This window comes from Pseudonaja textilis, chromosome 2 (genome assembly GCF_049901715.1).
Source record: "Pseudonaja textilis isolate UNSWEBS1 chromosome 2, rPseTex1.2, whole genome shotgun sequence".
NCBI classification, from domain to species: domain Eukaryota; kingdom Metazoa; phylum Chordata; class Lepidosauria; order Squamata; family Elapidae; genus Pseudonaja; species Pseudonaja textilis.
This window is the reverse complement of record NC_141991.1, coordinates 90,494,544-90,514,817: the sequence shown is the minus strand read 5'-3', so window position 1 is coordinate 90,514,817 and position 20,274 is coordinate 90,494,544. Positions and strand designations below refer to the sequence as shown.

Genomic DNA, 20,274 nt, shown 5'->3' with positions numbered 1-20,274 from the left:
CAAAATTCACTTCAAGCCTTACTGCCCACTTTGAAATCTTGCTCTGTGCTTGTCCAGGAATGACTTTTGATAGTGTTCCTGCTTTGTCTGCAGAAGCCTAATCAATTTTAAAAACAACCATGCTCCTTCCCTTCTAAAACTGTTTCCCACACACACATACAAGGACAATGCATCAATCTTCACTTGATATAGTAAAGTTATGACTTTGTTAATACTAAATAAAACAATTGTCATAATATTTTTAATCTGCATGTTTCAAATAGACATACCTTTTTTTATAATTAATACAGGCATGTTACAACCTTTATGGAAAAAGTCTAACTCATAATGACTTTCTTTGACAAACATAATACATAGCACCAACTACCTATAGCCAGCAGGTGGCTCTATATTACACAACCTAGATTAACCATCCATATTAGGAACAATTATTTTGGATAAAATCCATAAAGATCTTTATTTATTGATATTTTATTTTATTTTTTAAAGTGACAAACCAAGTCTGTTACAGAGGTTGAAGAAAATTTTTCACCAGGCATATGGTAACGTCCCTTACTCTTCTGGTAAGTCTGTTGTGTTGGTATATATACAAATGTACTGTTAAAAGAGACACTCACGTACACAGTTCAGAGTACACACTAATATAGATAATACAGTATAAACAAAGTTAAATGATTTTTCTAAATATATTTTCTTATATAAAACTGGATAAGAAACATGGAGTGTGGGCGTTACCTAAGTAATGAAATATAAAACTACACATAGAAAAACCTACAGAGTCATAGACCCTTAAATGCTATCTTTATATTTCAAGTATGAAAGTATTCATATAAATGACATTAATAACCAGTCTAGTATAGTGACTAAAGGACAAGGCCTTTTGAAGATACAGATAATAATCTGAAGTACTCCCACACTGCTTGCTACATCAATGTGCTGTTGTTTACTACGAATCTGAGATACTGAAATCACCTTTTTATTATTAAACTAAAGCTATAAACAAAATACAAAAAATGCTTAACTTTCTTCTCATTTTAGTACTCAATTCATATAAAGAACCAGGGCAATATTTCTACACCCTTTTCCATCTCCAGGAGTTTGGTAGTAAACTAGGATTTGGGGCTATCTTGGGGAGTCTTGGGTTAAAACTAAATCTAGCTATGGAAGTTCATCTAGCTTTTATTGGTCCAATAATTTCTAAGCTAAATTGCTTTACTATATCTTCTATGAGAAATACAAGATTTAAAAAAATCCTGTAATCAATCAATTAAAACATAACAGTATCTTCCTTGGGGTCAGAGTGGCTATGAGCAAAATTGTGAGAGGCCTAACTGATTGTCCTGCAGCTCCCACAAAGCCTTTAAAAAAAACCCAAATAATTGGGGATTCCACATAATGGAACAGAAAGTAAAGTAGAGAAATTTACTAAAACATTCATCCTTCCTTTAGTCAAAAGCTCTGCTGGATTGCCATGAGAAATGGGAGAAATGAAAGAAACCACTCAATTCATGGAAGTGTTCATTGGGAATGAACAGATAATCCTTGACTTACAGCAATTCATTAAATGCTTGTTGGAAGTTACAATGGCTCTGGAAAATGTGACTTATGACTGTTTTTACACTTAAAACCATTGCACCATACCCATGGTCATGTGATCAAAACTCAGCTGCTTGGCAACTAGTTCATATTTATGATGGTTGCAATGCCCCAGGGTCATGTGGTCACCTTTTATGACCTGACATGCAAAGTCAATGGGGAAGAGCAGTGGTGGTACTCAATTTTTTTTACTACTGGTTCTGTGGGTGTGGCTTGGTGGGCATGGTGTGGCTTGGTGGGTGTAGCATGGCTTGATGGGCATAGCAGGGAAAGGATACTGTAAAATTTCCATTTCCACCCCATGCCAGGGGAAGGATACTATAAAATCCCCATTCCCTCCCCACCTCACTAACCTGCTTTCCAGCTCTGTTTTCCTGTGCAGGGCAACAAAAGAAGACCCAACTAATCAGCTGGGACTCTGGAGGCAGTGAATAAATGGGGGCGGAGCCAACCAGAGGTGGTATTTGCCAGTTCTCTGAACTACTCAAAATTTCTGCTACCGGTTCTCCAGAACCTGCCAGAACTGGCTGAATACCACCTCGGGGGAAGAGTGATTCATTTAATGTATTACTAACTTAACAACTGCAGTGATTAACTTAACAACTGTGGCAAGACAGGTCATAAAATGGGGCAAAACCTGCTTAGCAAATGTCTCGCTTAGCAACAGAAATTTTGGGGTGAATTGTGGTTTTAAGTCAAGAACTACCTGTTATTTGCAACATATTATTATTACTACTACTATTAATCTTAACAAATTAAATTTTTTATGCCTGCTCATTCCATCAAACTCTAGGTTGTAATTTTATAAAAAAAGAACATTTTTATACAATTGCAATGTAAAAGTTATTTCATTTATCCCCCTATTAGAAATGGTAGGATCATTTCATGAAATATAGTAACATGTTACTACCTTTTGAATTTGTGTAATACATAAATGTATATAAAATATATTCAAAAAGCTTGGAATGCTGCTGAGGTCAAAATAGTTGTTTCAAATGTAACTATCGGTATGGTTTAATAATATATCAGGCCATAAAAATACTATTGATAGTGGAAAAGCAAGGCTCCTGAGGTGGGTATATAGGGCATTCTACTTAATATGTCTAGAAGCACGTTTTCAAGTATTAATTATTAAGGCAAAAATGTAGCTTTAATTGCATATCTATTTTTCACAATTGCCTCTTTACTTAAGGCACAAGAAATACCAATCTAAGATGTAAGTAGCCTATTTTAAATATAACCAGAACTACCACAATTAAGAAATTCTCTTTTAATTATTAAGTCATCTGCCATCCTGTTCGGAGAACATTCCAAAGACCAACCAGATTCATAATAGTATTCCCATTCTAACATTGGCATCTTAAGAATATTTATATTCTATTTGTATGCTATTGATGAAATACTGGCATATTTCACTTCCCTGGGATTTGGAGGTATTTTTAATCATATCAATAGATCAAACCTCAACAATGCATTCCTATGTTTCTTAGTCAGAAACAAAGTTCCTGAATGATTCAGCCATATTAGTAATTTTACATTTGCTTATATAATCCTTATTTTAGGAATAGGATAAGAATCTTGATTCATATGTTCCAAATCTACTTGAAAGTTGGTTTTGATACTTTCTCTTATTGCTCCATCAAATAGCTTCTAAAACATTTGAAATCACAGGAACAAATTACAAGTGAAACTCATAAAGAGAAAATAAATCTAAAATAGCTAAAGAAAACAATAAAGCAAATTGTGTTCCACCAGCATAAAAAGCATGTCCTTATGGTGTTCTAGGAAGGAAAATCAATACATTTAAGTATTTGGGGTTTTTTTTGTTTTTTTTTAAAGAGAATCCTACTATTAATCAATTACTCTGCCCAAGTAGACGTTAATTCTCAAAACTGCTTCTGTATCAAGGGCCTTCAGCGGGTACTCTCTTAGCAATAGTTAAGAGAAGATGACTTTAATGGACTCTCAGAGATATGTGTGCACATTCAGTTTTTTAATACTTTGGCACCAATCCACTTACCACAAACACTTCAAAATTGGCAGCCAGGGATAACTGAAAATAATGCAGATTGACAGTTAAGGGCATGGCTGTCTTAAACACCTTAATGATACACAAGAGAATCAAGCTATATGATAGGACTAAGATTTTCATTTGTAGTATACACACTGGAAAAAAGCAAAGGAGAGGACGACTCCAGCACTTTTTCTATATTTAACATTTATTAAATATTACAAATAGATTCCTAGGAGTCTCATACTATGCTGAAGTATTCAGAAGAAATTGAGACTGCTATGGTCTCCTTTGTTAAAACCTATTAGAATGTAAGGTATAGCTATTTATGTAAATTTGCTTTCTAGACTCCATTGAATTTGACGGCCAATAAATTCAAACGAACAAATAAATTTAAAGTTACACATCTTACTTTTTAAACAAAAAACAGAAGATTCTGAAAAATATCTGATCTTGTTCCTCACACTCTTCCCCCCAGTATATTATGAGCTGGTTTCCATAATGCTTAAGCTCTGCATAGTCTTATTACAAAAGTTCTCAATTAACCAGATTTCATTTCAGCTTCTTCTACGTTATCTCATTATCTACCTGAAAAATGAACCACCAGTCTGTGAAAAAGTATTTTGTCGGCCTTTGAGTTTCTGAATTTTCACTAATCTAGGACACTGAATATTATAAATCTTCATAAACATCCTACTGTTTTATAAAGAGACTAATCCTTCCTGAATAGATACCTACTTGAACTGGAAGTCCTAACTATAGTGCCTTTTGCACATCACCTGCTTGATTTCCTACAATTGTTCTACAATGAGCTAACTTTGAAAGTCTGGCTTGTATATTAACGAATCACAGTCTCTACAATAATGTAACTCCTATTTCACAGTGGTATACATTGGTTGCAGGGAGATTTCTGGGTTTAATCTAAAGGAGGACTGTAGGGCTTGGTGACAAGATTATAAAAGTTAAATGAAAAATAATGGATTCAGCATTGCAAGATAAAAAGTGATATTTTAATAAATGAAACTTAATCCTTGATATGCATTATTTTGTTATTCGTATTTATGTCTACACATCATCAGTATCTGGAATGTTATGTGAAAATGAGCTAGTCACCTTTACAGCCCAAGAAACTAAGGAGGATCCCTTCTGAGACATTTGACACACCAATATTTGCTTCATGAGCAACGCTTCCTCTTATCCAACCATTCCCTTTGTTGGGTTTCTTCTTTCTGTCTATCACAGAATACTAAATCCATGAATGTTCATGCTAAAGCCCAAGTTTTCAATTATTCTCCATAAATTTGTGATGATATTCCATGGATTGATACTCCATTTCTTGGTCAAGATGAGCCATGATTTCTTGGCTATGACAACGTTGTAAAGAAAATCCTCATCTTTATTTACATAGGATGGCAACAATAGCTGACAATTTTTAAATCTTAAAGCTTTCATCTCTGCCATCAGCAGCTGAGAAATCCAACCTTGCACAAACATTCAAACACTGGAGAACATCAATAATGACTTAATGTTCAAGTGAAATAACAAGGTTGATATCTGTGTTTTTTTTTAGATTCTCCTTCATCAGTTAATCAAATTTTCTTATGTGAAATTTGGCAGTTGTGCATAGTTCAGCCAATTCATTTTGAACATACAAATGAACAAATTTCTTTAGATTTTTTTTTTTGCTCAGTGACACATAGTACTCATGTCAACATTGTCATTACCATAAATAACCCATATTCAGATGAATTTCAATCGAAGGAAACTGTCAGCAGCATATTGCTTAAAACACACTGATAAGTTCTTAAATGCAAGATTCCATTTCATGAATGATAGCAATGCAGCCTTTTCTTACAGTAACATCCCACCAACTGAAGCGAAAGAACAGATGCCTTGAGCACATCAGTACTGCCATCCATTGATGATTTATAAGACTGGAAGCATTTCTTTTCATTAAAAGATCATATTTACAGGTATATATCCTCTATGTAAACGATTTCACCCAATTCATCTACCATGTACATGTTGCTATCCTTCAGGTGAATAGGTTAAGCAATAGCAGGGTCTGTAATTCACTTGTAACCCGCATGTTGTGGAATTACTTCCTTCTGGAAATTAGATTACTGAGCATATTGTTAATTTTTCAGAAATTATAAAATACTGAGCTGTTCCAAAGTCCTATGGGGAGTGAATGGCTACTGCCCTGATAGCACTTTTGCTTTGAATATTGATATTTCTATCACATATACCTATGGGAGCTGTTTTGTAGTCAGGCAGTATAAAACCACAGTAAATAAAGAAATAATACCAAAGGTATGCCTTGTCTTTAGTCTACTGGATCTTTTCATTGCTCACCAGCATTTTGTTTCTGAACAGTATATTAATAAACACAAAACTTATGTACAGGCTGATTTTTCCATTAAATTTTGATATAAGTTTTATCATACTAGCTCAGCTACAATGAAAGTCTATGGAACAGTGTACAGTATATGGTAGCAAATGGTAATTAATCCACAAACTGCAACCAGCATATTAAAGGTCAGGTGGCAAAACTGGAAGGAACAACAGCAATTTCTTTTCCTCAAATTATCATCTTGACAAAACCATTTATCAGCATTAGCCTCAAGTTTATGCTTCTTCCCAAAATTAATCAAAAAAAGAAAATTATTGATGTGGAAAAGTAGAGAACATTAATAGGTAAATTTAGATTATTTTGCCAGATAACAAAAAGACCTACTGAGATTTCTGTATCACAAAAGCTCAACATTTGAAAACCCGCCAAGTTGATATCTTACAGAACAAATTGTATTCATACACCCACATGTATGAATACAGCTTGAAATGTACCCATCAACAGGATGATAGTATTTAAATCAAAATCTCTCACAGGCATTAACTTCTTGATATAGTATTTAAATTCATCTTTCTTTTTCTTTCTCCTCTCTCTTGCTAATGTTGGCTATAGCCATCTGATTATATTAAAATAATCTCTGTTGGAAAGAATTGCCAACATGTAAACAAGTTTAGAATTCTGACAATAGACACTGTCTGGATTTGCAAATAAATCACTGTGGAGATTTGTTTTCAAAATCTTCACATAAATTTCCAAGTTCTTTGTTAATTTCTAGTAAGTGTGCTAAGATATTTGCTTACTAGCAGAATGGTCCTTGTTGACTTCTTACAGTTAAGATAGACTCTGATAATGTGCTTGCAGTAAAAAATAAATATGAAATGTCTTCCTTAAAAGTAGAATAGCCCAACAACAAACAACTGTTATTGCATGATTATGACAATTCCTTTTCTACTATAGTTTTCAAATTCTGAAAACAGAGTGAAAAACTGATCTAAAGATTTAACAGACTTTATATTGCCCAAAGCATAATCTGAACACAATGCAAGTTCATCTTAATATCCTGATGGACTGCCTATGAATAATTTCCTCTTATGTGTATATGTACAAATGTAAAACATAAAGATGAGACAGAATGACAAGTAAAAAGAAAATAGCTGTTAAATCATGCAAGGCTAGAAAACTGAATATAGTTATTTCAGATTCAAACCATCATCCAACTATGCCAACTGACTTTTTCCAACAGTCAACAGGCTGTCTAAAATAAACCAAAATCTAACATGTATAAATTTAATACCCCTGGAATTACTAAATAAATTGTTGGAATTATTTCTGAAGTAACATGCAATATCCACTAGATTCTAAAGATATAAGCAGCTTAACTTTTAATCCTTAAAAACTTTCTCAAAAAGATGGGACTAATGGATGGATAATTAGAAAGGATGATGGAATATTGTTTTTGCATGTGTTAATTGTGACAAGACTATTATGTGCACAAAAATTGTAAGATTCTGAAATACCCACAATGGAGAAATATTTGATGAAGAAATAACATAGACTGCAAAACTGTCTTCCCCAAGTAGGGAATTAATAGCCTCATCTATTAGTGACTGAAAACCAGTGGTGGGATTCAATTTTTTTTACTACCAGTTCTGTGGGCGTGGCTTGGTGGGCATGGCAGGGGAAGGATACTGTAAAATCTCCAGTCAGAGGTGGTATTTGCCGGTTCTCCGAACTACTCAAAATTTCCACTACTGGTTCTCCAGAACTGGTCAGAACCTGCTGAATACCACCTCTTCTGAAAACCACTCATGGACTTTTTTCTAAATAAAGGAAAAATATAATTTATGGATTTGACTATTAGAAGGGTACATTATGGAAATAAGGATATCATGTTGTAATTTTAGAGAGGATAAAAAATAAATGCATTTCAAAAATCAAAAGCCACTTCTTTATAACCTTGTCTTATTTTTCATTTATTCACTTTTTTCTTTATTTTCCTAAATTGTGACCATAGAAAAATTGTCTAGAAAATTACTCCAGAAATATACCTCCAACGTTTTCTTCTAGTAAATTAAAAATATTCTGCTGCATTTCACTAATTCCTGGTGATGCCTGGTGAACCAAATCAATTGGACTTTGCATTTCTCTAGAAATTCCTTTGGAACTTATTTTATCTCAAGGGATTTAATCTCTTCTGGAAAGGTGCTTAGGCTAAATAAACTCATCTATATCTAATTAATTCCCAGATAGTCCCAATTAATCCCAATTCCTCTTCACCCACTAACTCTTGGCTGAGAGTAAACCCAGAAAGCCTTCAGCAATCTGCTACCTTCTCCAGACACCTCTAAAAGTCTGCACCAAGATCTGAAAGGCACAAAGTAAATCAGCTAGAAACCAGGCTGAACCAATTGTCAAAAGACCCAGATTGTTCTGTTTTGAAGTTAAGCTAGTCAGTTATAAATTGCACAAGTCAACATCTGGCACATTTCAAGGTGAAGAAAAGTTGATTGTTGATATTATGATTAAATAATTACTATTCAAGGTGAAGAAAAGATGATTGTTGATATTATGATTAAATAATTACTATACAGCTATGAATGAATAGAGAAATGGATACATAAATTCTCACTTTTAAATAATTGTTAAAGTTGATCTTTCATATTGTTAAATCATCAACAATATCAGTCAAATTTTCTTTCTAAATGTGGAAACAGTCGTGAAGAATAATATCAACATTACTGAAAGCATTTTCCCCGCTAGTTCTTTTATTTGCCATTCTAAAATATGGAAAGGACAGCAGACTTTGTATTTTTTTTCCCCAGCCAAAGAGAAGCGATAACGGACAATTCTATGGCCCTCTGAGGATACACACTGAATCTAAATTAATTAGAAAAATATGATTCCACAAAATTATTTGCCTAGACAAAATGCAACTGTTTCAATGCATGTTTCCTTTAGCTGCAATATGTGTGTACATAATGTGGTGTTTATATCATATAATTACTTCTAATTGCTAAGATCTTAGCGTATCAAAGTGCACTCTCAGCTTATGAAAATGAATGGGCTCAGAACCAGATCAATAAATATAAAACAAACCTCTTTATTTTCTTGGCAGTGGTATGTGAAATATATAACATGTAAATTCTGCCAAAAATTGTGCTAGACATTATCTAGCACCAGTATGCCATGCAAAGCTAAAATGAACAGAGGATGGAAGAAGATAAAAAACTAGGATGGAACTGATCAGATGCCCAGCCACTACACTATTTCTGTGTTACATCAATAGAACGGTTAGAAATTAATTGAGTAATATAAAATAGGTAGAACTGTGATAGCAAATAAACAGAGATAGGAGTAAAAATGAAGAAAACCCCACCTTTTAAAATGCTTCCTCCAGGTCCTGACCATTAGGAAAACCAGGAACAATGGACCTCTCTATTGCAACTTGTCTACTGCAACTGCAATAGAAAACCCAGAGTTTTTGCATTCCCTATCCTGTTAAGAGTTTTAAAAGGCCATTAAAATCCAGATCTTCCAGAGGGACTTTGGGGGAGGAGCCTGAATTTATTTCCTCTGGGGAATATAGTACCTACTGAATTTTGGAACAGTAAGCTTTGTATTATGTGAGGTTTTTAGCCATGTTACTGTATATTGAACAACTTTAATGACATAAAACACTCAATAAATAAGAAAATAATCAAATCACATTCATTACGGTCCTATCCCTCTGTCCAAAAGCATTACATGACAATGGAACTAAAAGTTTGAATGTATTGCCAAATTTTGAAGGTGAAATCCTGAATTCATAATCATCAGCATTCTCTCTATTATCCAGGGCCAAACACTTTCAGGCAACACTGAATTCTCTTCCATGAATTTCTAGGTTAAATATAAATGTAAAATCACTAAGTTGATAATCTTTGTAAATCCTTTGGTGGTAACATTTGCCACGTAGGATTGATACATGATTGATCTTAAATTTAACTCAAGCAGATCCTTTGTCATTTAAATCACTTAGACTGCAATCCTAAATTTTATCACCAGAAAGTAAATCCCCTTAAATATTTCATTACATGTGTACAGCTATTTGTAAAGTTGTACTTTTATCCATGGAAATGTCCTATTGTCTGGATATTCTAACCCTTGCTTACTTAGAAAGGATTCACATTACAAGTATACCAATTTCATCTTACATCTCTTACCTATAGCTAGGGCTTTATTTTAACGACTTGCTGTACCTAATTATATAATTAACTTCTTTCGAGGCAGGCAATGTTACAAAATTCCTAGTGTCAGATCAAAAAAGTTCACTGAAATTTGACCAGTATCCTTACCTACTTGCAATACTTTATAAGCATCACATAACAGAGTTATTTTCTCAGTGGACTGCAAAGAAATGAACACACCTGAGCCTTATTCCAGCAGGGAGCAGAGCTTTCCCTTCTTCTTCTTTTCTTAAAGATACTATACCCAAACCTTTTAATGTGTTCTGAACGGTGAGACACTCACTACCAAAAACATTGCAAAAGCTTCATGTCTCATTACACTTAAAGTTGCTCACCTGAGATCAGAAGGCTCAACTGACTTGGGACACCCCAGGAATCCATTTCTGCAATCTTCAGCCAAAATGAGAATGTAAATATGAGGGTAAACCTGTAAGCATTCACTTGTGGAAGGCAACGTAGCAATGTACAGGAGCTCAGTTATGGCACAAAAACACATATAGATTAACTGGAGTTTTGACACATTTCCCAATAGAGTCATGCTGCTCAACTGTTCCACTCGAAAAAGACTTCAGCTTGAAACTATTCCTGTAACTGTGGTTTAGGGAGCAATATTCAGTTAGTTGTGGTAGACATGACCACAATGTTGATCATTGTGGCATCTGTTCAGGAAGGGAAGCCTTAACTGGACAACCATATTAGTACTCCAGAGGCTAACTCTCTTCCACACAACATGCCCTGATACCTTGCCTAATTCTTTGAGCTTATTCATTTTCCACAGAGAAATAAACTGCCAAATGTGTTCCACATTTCATGCAGTTACAACTACTGTAAATACACTTAAAAATGTATTCTGTTTGACTACTAATCATTTTTCTCTTGCTGGAATTTTCGTTAATTCCTCCTCTCTACAGCCCTCTGTCACCACTCACATTATTCTGAAGGATCCTCTAATCCCTCGGAGAAGGAAAAATGGAGAAAATTGCCTCTGATGGAAGCAGAATGGAAGTAGTTCAGTAGATCAGTGCTTCCAGCAGCAAAGAGATGTCACTGGATATTAATCAAATAATAAAAACACTAGACTGACATGAACAAACAAGAAAACTAATGGTGAATATCAACATTATTTTTTATAAAGTATTTATGAAAGAAACAGATTTCAAACCAACTTTCTCTGAATGTGCCATGAATAAAATGTCATATTGATAATTAAACTTGTGATCTAAACATTATCTTAATTCAGGGGGGGGAAGCATTTAATTTTGACTTAGTAAAACAAAATGAAGCAAAATACCCTAGCATTGGACATATTGAAGGATATTTGCGAACAATGAAGTTAATCTTGAAAGTGTCAGCCATTATAGATAGACTGCATTCAGTTGTTAACAAAGAGGAATGAGTTTTATTGGAAGGCAGAGAAGGTTCTGAAAGTAGATTTAAAGGCTAGAAGAACAATATGGAAAAAAGATGTTACACTGGATATATATAAGAAACATGCACATAATGCTTTAATAAATAGAAAAAAATATACAAATGGCAAACCAAAGAAACAAAAAAAACAACAACTTGGATAACTTTCTTATATTGGATTTATAAAAGAAACCAATTAAAACTTCTGAAGGCTTTTGTGAAAAACCAGAAATAAAAAAGGAAAAGAAAACAAGCTCCAAAGTATTATTTGAAGGAGTTAAGGAGTTAAGACTGTTAAAAGAAAAAGGAAGAAATATAAAGTGAGTTGATTTGATCAAGATTATAAAATATATGTTGTTTTTTGTGGTTATACTTTTACTAGACTTCGTTGACCCAGTCTAAAGCAGTGGTCACCAACCAGTCGGCCAGGGACCACTAGTGGTCCACAAGCAAAATTTGGTGGTCTGCAGAGAAATATCCCACGCAAAGCACTCCCCCCAAAGCAATCCAGGCTGCGTGGGAACAAAAGGCTGTGCTGCCCACATGGCCTGCCCACCCGCTGGCCCCACCCTTCAGCTGAGCACAAACTTTTCCTTGAGTAGAGCCACATGAACTGGAACTGGAAGGTAAGACCAATGGTGGGGGAGGGAAATCTGCCCTGGGGTGGCTTGCTGACATTGATGGGAAAATCGGTCCCATATTGCAGAGCTGCAGTAGTCACAGTAGGCCTTTGGTAGCTCATCCAGTTCATGGCAGGCCAGTGCACCCGGATGGAACAGCAGCTGCTCCAGGATGACCGAAGGACCAGTCCTGTGACTGCTGCAGCTCTGGAATATGGGACTGACTTTTCTACCATCGTCAGCAAGCTACCATCAATCAAAATTCATATTAGTGGTCCACGGAATTTAAAATTATGAGTTTGGTGGTCCCTGAGCTCCCAAAATTGGCGACCCCTGGTCTAAAAGACTAGGTTTTAAGGATCTGTTTATTGATGAGACATGAAGTATAGGATTAAGAGATTGTACTTTAAGAGAAGGCAATACTTCATTAAAATTGTACTTGTGATAAAGGTGAAAGTCACTTTTTTATTTTATATTTCTTTATATTCTATATTTCTTTTCTTTTTTTTTTGCTATATTCTTCTTTTTCTTTATATTTTTCTCTTTATATACTTCTCTTTCTTTTTCTGCACATTCTATTTTTAATTCTTTATTCTTTTGTAGTTTCTTTTAACTTTATCTTTTGTTTATCTTTTTAATAAAATTATTTTTTTAAATAAACAGAATGGAGAGGAATGATAACAATTTATTAAACTTGGACATACCCAACTGTCAACCAACCTGGGCTGTAATAATAGAAGGAAGGCACTTAAATAATAAAGCATGAAGTAGATAAGAAATGGAGAAGTTCTGAAAATCAAAAATTGCTTATTAGTGCTAATTTATGCACTATTAGGGGAAAGAAGAAAGCATGGAAAATAGACCAAGATTAACAAATAGGAGGGCTAAGAATATTATATTAATCAAGGAATGGGTAAAAGCAAAAATCAAAAGCAACATTAAAATTTAGCATGTGATATAAAATTAAAGTTGTAAGAGGAGTCATAGAGAACTTTAGCTTGGGGCAAAAATTTAGCATATTTTGGACCTTGACAAAATTAGGCTTAGTACAATGAATGCTTGGGTTGAGTAAAAGCAAATATATTATCACTCACTAGGCATAGTGAGTGTGCCAAGTATTTTCCTTCATTTGAATTAAACCTCAGAGGTAATACATCTGGGGAAAAATCATGAAAATTTATCTGTATATACAGAATATTTATTTCCTTCTTACTACAGACATACATATTCATAGATTAGTATTTTGAAAATATAACAGCCTACCTTGTTCAATTCATATGCTTCACAGGCTTGACTACAATTTCTATCATTTCCATCCCAATGGACATTGTGACTGGAAATCATGAGAAATGAACTCTAATATACCTGGTGGATTAAGGAGTACCAGGGTACAGGAATCTATTTCAGTTTGCAGATGGTGAAGGCACACTATGCATTGCTCTAAAATGAATCCAAATGACCAATACAGGTAGTCCTCTAATTTACAGTTAGTTAATAACTGTTCAAAGTTATGATGCACTTGAAAAACATTACTTACTATCCTGTCCTTGAAATTACAATTCCTGCAATCATTGGATCACATGACAGGATTGCCTTTACAAACGGTTGCAGCATTTTGTGGTCATGTGATCATGTTTTATGACTTTATTTTCCATTTTATGGGAAAAACATTCCTTATGACCATGTGATTTGGTTAATAGACCATGTGAGATGCTTAACTAATTTAGTGATTTGCTTAATAACTGCCCTTAAAAATGGATGTGAAATCAAGTCATGTCATGTAAATCATAATGACCTTATGCTAAATTCCAGGCTCAATTGTGATAGTAAACCAAAGACTACCTATAGATGCATGAAGAAAAACATCAAAGAGATAGTATATTCCTTGTTTTCATTTTTTCCACTTATTTTGGCAGATCAGTTAAAGAATAGCAGCTTGGAATGTAGCAGTAAATTTGCTTTTAAAGAAAACAATCTTCTGTAGTATTGTTCATAATTTGTATCGATATTATCTAGAATAATAAGAACCAAAATACGCTTAAAAACAAACAAGCAGACAGATGGACAATTAAAATAATGCACTGCTTAAGTTGAAAACAAGCACAGGTATCCCTAAAGCACAGGTGTACCAGAATCCTAATTTTTTTATTATTATAGACTAACAAGCCTTTTTTTCTATAATGTCCAGAATCTTACAAAAACTTGATATGACAACCAAATCATTGCAAACTTCTTAAATTCAAGTACATTTACAAGGGACTGTTCAACACAATTGTTTATTGTACCCTATGACTATTATTAAGTGTTATACCTTATGATTCTTTTGATGAATGTATCTTTTCTTTTATGTATACTGAGAGCATTTGCACTAAGACAAATTCCTTGCACTTACACTTGGCCATTAAAGAATTCAATCCAATCCAATCCAATCCAATCCAATCCTATCCTATCCTAGACTTTCAGATAATACCACCACCAAAACTGTTTAAGCTTCCTGCTTGTTGCTGATTGACTTTACCCCAAACCTGATGCTAGATAAAGTACAAATTATGCTAATTTCCCTTGTTCCTATTGCTAATAAAAGATTTACCTCTGCAAACACATGTTCAGAACACTGGAGAAAGGGTTTGCTAGGCAAGAGGAAGGAGACAAGAGTTTAATTTTATGTGAGCTTTAACTATAACAATAATTCAAGATAAGCTCTCCATTTCTAGAAATAGGGCCTAATCTAAGCTATGAAAAATAGGAGAGCTGTCTACAGTTAATCTGACTTTTTTGGGGGAAAAACAATTTAGAACAGATCATGGCCCTTTCCATATTTTCAATATCAATGGTTCTTTTTCTGTCTATGAAGTATACTGAAACCTTTAAAAGCCATCAACTATCTTCTATCCAAATATGAAGTTAATTACATTAGGTAATTTGTTGAAAGAAACTGGTAAAATAATTTAATTCCTCTAAGTAAATTGGGAAGCTTTTGAAGTTTGCCTTATTTCTTAGCCAACATTTAGAAATGACTCTTGCTGATTTATGTTAGTTTAAAGATATGCTCTTAAAAGCTATTCTTATCTTAACAAAATAGATAAAGCTTTAAAGCAAGTGCTGTTTTTGCTAAAAACAGTTTCAAATCCATCTTCCAGAAATGACCAATATTCAAGCACTTAGCACTTATTTTTTTATTTTTTTTTCCTGCTATATTCTTCAAAGTGTACCATTTCTGGGAACACTACAATTCCAAGCTAATGCACAAAGAAGAAAGGCCCAGTCTCCTACACAGATATCCTGCTCCCATCAAGTAGTTTAATTCAAACCACGAAGTACTTGGTTGTGAAATAGCTAACAGCAATAGTACTTAGACTTATATACCACTTCACAGTGCTTTACAGCCTTCTCTAAGTGTTTTACAGAGTCAGCATATTGCCCCCAACAATCTGGGTCCTCATTTTACTCACCTCAGAAGGCTGGAAGGCTGAGTCAACCTTGAGCCAGTGAGAATCAAACTGTCAAACTACAGGCAGGCAGCAATCAACAGAAGTAGCTTGCACTACTAACCACTGTGCCATTCTAACCACTGTGCCATTACAGCTTACATAACAATATATAATAAGCTGTACTGTCAATATAGCCTTTTTTAACAACTTCAATACAAAAAGGGAGGGAGGAGGGAAAGAAAGGTACTAGAAAGGAACAAAAAAAGGTTGGTAGCATACACGATAGACTAGGCTATTGCAATTTAATCAACAATGGATTACCCTTGAAGACCATTCATGTATAACGACTGGCCCAGGATGTAAATGTTTCTAGCATCTTATACATCCATTACATTGACTGCCAATTGACTTCTGGGTGAGGACTGGTTGTCCAATGAGATACAGCTTGTTGTGGGTCCCAATCCCTAGGAATATCATGATCAGGGCAAGTTTGCTCCATGGCAGGCCCCCTCTCCTCTGCAACAATAAACACTCAAGAGATTGGGATAGCCCCACTCTTGCTGCTATTCCAAAAGGAAACCAAGACATGCACTGTTCTGGAAGCCATTAGAGATAATTAATTTTAATTCAAATTAAAAAATAATTATTATTATTCAACTCTCTCTCTCTCTCTCTCTCTCTGGGGGGGGACATAATTATATAATAATTTTAATCAAATGCTACTTATAGCAATAACGGCATTAGCTTTGTTTATTCATATGTTTAGCTACTTTATCAAAAGACATATACAAAACTGAAATAATAATTTAAATTGCCTAATTGTAGCCCACAAGGAAAATAGAAACCACACACAACAGGGACACAACAACATCCTTTCCCAGAGTCTATTGAAAATGCCAGATCTTTATTGCTTTCCTGAAGCACAAAAAGGATTATGGCCAGTGGTGGGATTCAATTTTTTTTTACTACCGGTTCTGTGGCCATGACTTGGTGGGTGTGGCAGGGGAAGGATACTGTAAAATCTCCAGTCAGGGGTGGTATTTCCCAGTTCTCCGAACTACTCAAAATTTCTGCTACCGGTTCTCCAGAACTGGGCAGAACATGATGAATACCACCTCTGATTGTGGCCATATGAGCTTAGATACAAATATATCTATATTTAAGAACAAGATTCCATCAATTTCATTAGCTCCTATTAACTATGTATAGTATTTGTAAACTTTATCACAGCTGTATTCTTAATAGTCTTAGACATATATTGCATATCATTTTACCAGGTGCTACACATGATTCACTCTTTTGCCAATCTTGATTAATGTTAAAAATTAAGCAGAGCTGGCCCTGTTGACATTTAAATGATGCACTGTCTGAGAATTCCAGGGCTATTAGGTAATTTTGAGAATTTCTAGATGGGAGGGATGAAGGAAACCAGATCAATAGCAGCAAGCATGGACAGAGTCATTGGGAACTTGACTTGAGAGCATCTTAACTCTTACATATTTAGCTATAGTGTATAGATATACTGGATGGATACTCCAGATAAATGAATATACTGGATGGATATATCACATCTCAGCTAGGAAATCCAGAAAATTGATAATGGCTTCATAAATGATACAAAAACACTTAATAATCTTGCTAAGATAATAATGTTGGCATATAGTGGTTATCTGGACCACTTTTGCAGCTTGAATATGAATGATAGCACTATTTACAGCAGCTGCTGTATCCTTGACAAGGTTACTTCAAATACTGTGCTAATGATGCACGCATATATACACATCTGCACAGATGTTAAACTAGTGCTCCCAGCAGAATGTTTTTTACATATGCACAAACACTTGCAGACAATTCAAGAATTTTCTGAAGCAGCTCTGGGAGCCCTGCAGAGGATATAATCTCTGTACAGTTTATGCTTAAATTATTAGAAGGATGGCTTTCTCATATACATCCCTGCCAGGACGAGATGAATTTTTTCCTTTGTTTTGCAGAATTGAGAAAGATTTACAACCATTCAAGAAAGTTCTCTCTATCAGAGGGAAAGTTATATCAGAGGTATATCAGAGGTAAAGCAATAGAATTTTAGACTAGATTATAAATTATACAAAGTTATGTTAATTATACAATTATATTACTATAGTATAAAGTATAAAATTAGAGGGAGGGAGGGAAGCAGAGAGAGAGAATGTATCAAAAATTAGGCCCAATAGGCCAATCCCAGTATGTTGTATTAATCTGCAATCACATGGGAACCACTATAAGGAGGCAAAGACAGAAATCTAAGTACCACTAAAGGATCAAACACCTACTGAAGAGCCAGTTTAGTGGGAAGAGTAAGATCCATGCCATCAACATGTATACCCTACTCAATCTTCAGATACTGTCAGTATAGTAAGCTGGGCAAAGAAGGCCAGTGAGGCTGCTGATGTGAAGAGCCAGAAACTCCTCACAACATACAGTTTCCACCCCCAGTCCAACACCTAAAGACTGTACACCTGCCAGAAAGTGGGCAGGTGGGGGTCTAATGAAACTGCTTGGATGAAACCCAAAGCATCCAGGAGCAGACCAGTAGAATACAAACCAAAGATGAGAAAATACTTGAAATATGGTAGGAAGATACAGCAGAAGTGCATGGTAAGATAGATAGCAGTAGTGGCTGATACTGAGAAATTTTACGAGTGGCTTGAAAAGACTGGATTAAAAGACAGCACTGAGGCCTCAATGATAGCAGAACAAGAACAGTACTGAGCACTAAGCACCACACCCATAGAAGCTGGTCTATTAAACCCGCAGTACTTGAGATGTAAACTATGCAGAAAGAGCTTAGAGACAGTCCAACACATGGTGGCAGGGTAAAAGATGCAGGCAGGAAGAGCATACATTGAACAGGACAACCAAGTTTCTGGCATTGTGAGCAGAAACATCTGCACAGTGCTTGACCTCCCAACTCCAGCTGGGAGATTCCATAGCAAGTAGGGAAGAATAACAGAGTTAAGATCTTGTAGAACTTCTAGATCCAGAGAGACAGGCAAATACTGGCCAATATCATGGTAGCAGTTATGGAGCAGAAGTCAGTGATGGCGACATATATACCAATGCTATGGGTCAGCAACATCAGAAAAAAAAGGGTATGCAGAGGCCTGGGAATTTCAATATATAACATCCAATTTATAGTTTTATAGAGAATCCAGTTTTATAGAGGACTTAAAATGCTGCTTCCCCTTTTCTAGAATTTCCTAGGAGCTACTTATCATCATGGTCCTGTGAATTAATTTCTAGGCTAGGAAGAAACAGAAATTATTTTTCACATGTATTTTTATCAATGTCCAAGTTAAGAAGATAAACTTTCAAAGGCAGGCAAGATCTCCACTGATGCTTTAGTTTTAACACAAACACTTAAAAGTAGAAATGAACTGCAGATCCTTTACTGTGGAATTAAGTTAGTCTGACCTTTCCAAGTCAAAAGAAGATATATATATATTTGTGAACTGCCAAGTATTGCCTCCCCGAAAACCACACACACTTCAACATAATAAGCACCCCCTGCACAACATCTTTTCTTTGAGACTGAATTACACACCTCACCCACTGGCAGGGTGGTCCATTTGCAAAAATGCTGAAGTCTTTTTGGCAGTGCAGTCAGTGTGGTTGAATGCCTGGTGTGTAGATAAATATTAGGAATTCAACAGCAACTCAAACCTCAAATAGCCAGAAGCTGAAAAATTTGGCTGAAAAATGAGCAAAGATAAACAAACAACCTTCCTTGCTTTCTGTTAAACATTTGTGCAATTCTCCACCCATACCACTATCCCTATCTCAGAGCAGACGCATCCCAAGAAATATCTTACCTTACACAAAGACTAGATTTAAGAAAATCTGTATCAGACTCCTAGAGACACAAACCAAGGATCAGCTGCTTATCAGTGCTAAACCTGTTCATTAATAATGCTATTTTCTTCCCAATGGTTATGAATTTGAAATCATAAGAAGTCAAGCTAATAGAATCAGGAGAGATTTGACATCTGATAGTAAAGGTTTTTATAACATTTTCCTTTTAAAGAGTCAAGTAGAAAATAATGTCACTTGTCAGAACAAGAGTCTATCAAAATTATGGTATCCCTTTTCCCCGCAAAACAACCCTTCTCCACCCATTGATATTTTATCCAATTAAGGAGATTCCATTAAAATGGCAGAACTAATACCATGCAACAAATTTTCCATGAAATTGTCAACTCTTTTCAGTAATCTAGAAAATGAGGGACAAGTAGTTTTCTTTGGTCAAACATTTCATAGATAAGAGTTTTACAGATATTCTCACCTATTAATTGCACAAGGACCAGTGAAAAGGTAACTCTTCTGAATGGATTCATAGCTATTGCTTATATATGTTTTATTCAAGGCCATCTGACACAAAGACTGACTTGAAATAGAAGAACACCATGCAAATCCACAAATCCATTTCAATGCTTAAAACAGTAAAAATGTTCTTGAACTGATTGTGACTCCTGGTAACTGCTCTAGTAATATTCTTGAAAATTAAACAGAAAATATTATTTTTTTGTACTTCAAAATCTAGTTAACATTTGTTTTAATTTGCAAGCAATCCCCAATCTAAAAATTAATTGGTTTT

General features: G+C 34.9%; 1 protein-coding gene across 1 annotated transcript in view; it reads right to left on the bottom strand.

The window, feature by feature from the left end:
• The window catches only part of SLIT3 (slit guidance ligand 3), a 494,586-nt gene that overhangs the window by 314,455 nt on the left and 159,857 nt on the right, over window positions 1-20,274 (bottom strand). The gene's annotated exons all lie outside the window — the stretch shown is intronic.